Here is a 2,718-nt window from a genome sequence, read left to right as displayed (position 1 = left end):
TTAAAAGTGAGATTTTTTATGCCTCCAGATATCAATAATTGAAGAGAAGACATCATGATTGATAAGGATCACATGGTTCATGTCTGAAATCGGCATATAGAATTTAGGACTTCCCATGCCCCTCAATTGTCTGGTGTTAACTTTCTTGTCTATAAGAAATTTGAATTATTGAGTTTTAAGTCATTTAATCTAGATTTGATTCTTGATTTCTAAAAAAAAATTCTAATTATAAATTTTTTTTTCATTCTGATCTTATTTTTAAAAAGCAACTTAAAATTTTGAAAATTATTCAAATTTAAAAATATGTAAATTGATATTTAAATAATTAAACTAAATATATATAAGATAAAGTATGATAATATGTGTTATGCTATTTCAATATTCAGAATATTTTAATTTACTTCATATTCTATAATCTATACTTCAATGTTCATATTGTTTACTATCCGTACAGGCCATGGAATCTGTAATAATCTATATAAATTATCACTATTTCTTAATCTTAACATCAACATACATCATACATACATCTAATAGATATAAACTTTATAGTAAATAATTACACCATTCATAGGACATCAACGTAACTTAAACTTTATCTCAGACTTTCATGTGACCAAACTTTTAATATATTTTAATAATATGCTATCATATTTTTTGCACATTATTGGGTATCTTTGATGTTCGCGTATTTCTTAAAGAATTCAAATATCAATATCAATATACAAATAAAAATATGAAAAACTATATTATTATTTACAAGTCATGAAAAATAACTTGTGCCGGTTTCTAAGTGAAGTGAATGAGCTTTATAATATTCTCTCTGTCTCATTTTATAATACTTTTTTTTGGAAAAATTGTTAATACCAATTAAATAGATTTAAATACAATTTCAAATTAATTTATTTAAAAGAGAATATAAATTTTTTAAAATTCAGTTGATAAAGCAGAAAGAGAGAGAGAGAGATTTAAAGAGCGAAATGATACGAGACAATTTTGAAATAAATTTCATAAATAAATTATTTTTATTTTTATTCTAACTTCATGATATAAAAACAACAATATGGAAGAATTAAATCCTCCACTCAAAAGGCAAAGTCAGGTAGAAAAAGCCAATCATTAGAGACATGCATGGATATTCAGATGCAGATGGGAGTAATTTAGTGATAGGAAACTGAAAGAAGCAGAATTTGCAGACATTGGCTCATGAAAGTGATACTAAGCCTTATCAGGTGACAGTGAGTCAACATGATACATAATCATTGCAATGAATCCCATACATTCAAAGTATTGTGTCCTCCACTTTTTAGAATTTGTCTCCTCATTTCTAGCTTCCACATGCATATGCATTTGTATGCCAATTCACAAACATGTTTCATTTCTCAAGATAGAGTACACTGAATTGAAGTTATACATACTGTGATCTTGTATTTTCTTTTTTTTTTGAAAAAAATAGGTTTGGATATTTAAAAATATACATTTTAAAATGTAATTAATGTTATTTTTTAACAATTTTCATCATTTTTGCATATTTATCCTTATTTAATCGGGTATATTATTTTAAAATAAATATAAAGGGAGTAAATATTATGTATACCATCTAAAACTTATCAATATTTTTGTTCTTCTACTTTTTCTTTACACTTAATTTAGCTTACAAATAAAAAGTGGTTTAAGATTAGGATTGACTCGAATGGTCAGCTAGTGTGGACCACTACTTAGATATAGAACTGACTCGGTTCGACTCATTAACTGACCTATTTTGAATTGGACGAGTTTGACAAACCTACAATTAACCCAGAGAAAGCTTGCTTGTCTTGGGTGGATCCCGTGAGTAGAGGTAAAATTGGCATCTAAGAAATCCTAAACACTTCAATCTTACATGTTGTGGTGTTTTTGTGTTGGCAATTAGTACATATTATGAATTTGTAGTTTTATTGTATTAATAACTTGGTACATTGTAGTTTTTTTTTTTTGTCTATTTAATGTTTTATTTTTTATGTGTGCTCGCACATACACAAATATTATTTCTTATTTAATTGTTACATTATCTATTCAATTTTCAGTTTCAACGATTGAATTATGAGAGTGAAAAATTCTTACATGGACCTGGTCTTCTACATCATCCATGCTCCTTTCAATAAAAACATGTTATGTTACACTAATTTAATCAAATAAAATATGATGTCTATTATTATTATTTTTAATTACTTCATTTTTGAAATAGAGTGTCTTTTTAATTTCTTTGTATTTTTTATAACAAAATGAATTTATATTTTCAACCATTTAATATGGCATGATTTTATTAGATAAAGCATAAATGACAGGTACATTGGGTTCATGCAAAAATTTCTCTATTTCATAATTCCTAAATAAAATTAAATTATTACAAAAAAGTATTTTTCAAAATCTTTTTCCTGTTAAGTATGTTTAATATTTGTATTAAACGGAAACACGGAGGCATGCGTGATTTTAGAAAAAATATTTAATTTAAAAAAATTAGTTAAGTAGGTTTGTTACGTTCCTGCGTATTAATAATATAACTTAATGTAAATTTTATAATAATTATTATTTATGGTGATGGCTGACAAAATATAAAACTAGACTTAAAGAAACTGTATTTTGTCAGGTAAAAGAGCACATCAAACTAAATTATAGGTCTAAAAATATTTAAAATTTAAAACTCATTTTTCGTATAATATTTTTTTAACTTTTTAA

Source organism: Prosopis cineraria, unplaced genomic scaffold, assembly GCF_029017545.1.
Source record: "Prosopis cineraria cultivar Desert tree isolate PC_DT_omini unplaced genomic scaffold, ASM2901754v1 PC1, whole genome shotgun sequence".
NCBI classification, from domain to species: Eukaryota; Viridiplantae; Streptophyta; class Magnoliopsida; order Fabales; family Fabaceae; genus Prosopis; species Prosopis cineraria.
The sequence above is the reverse complement of the archived record's forward strand: the minus strand, read 5'-3'. Positions refer to the sequence as shown.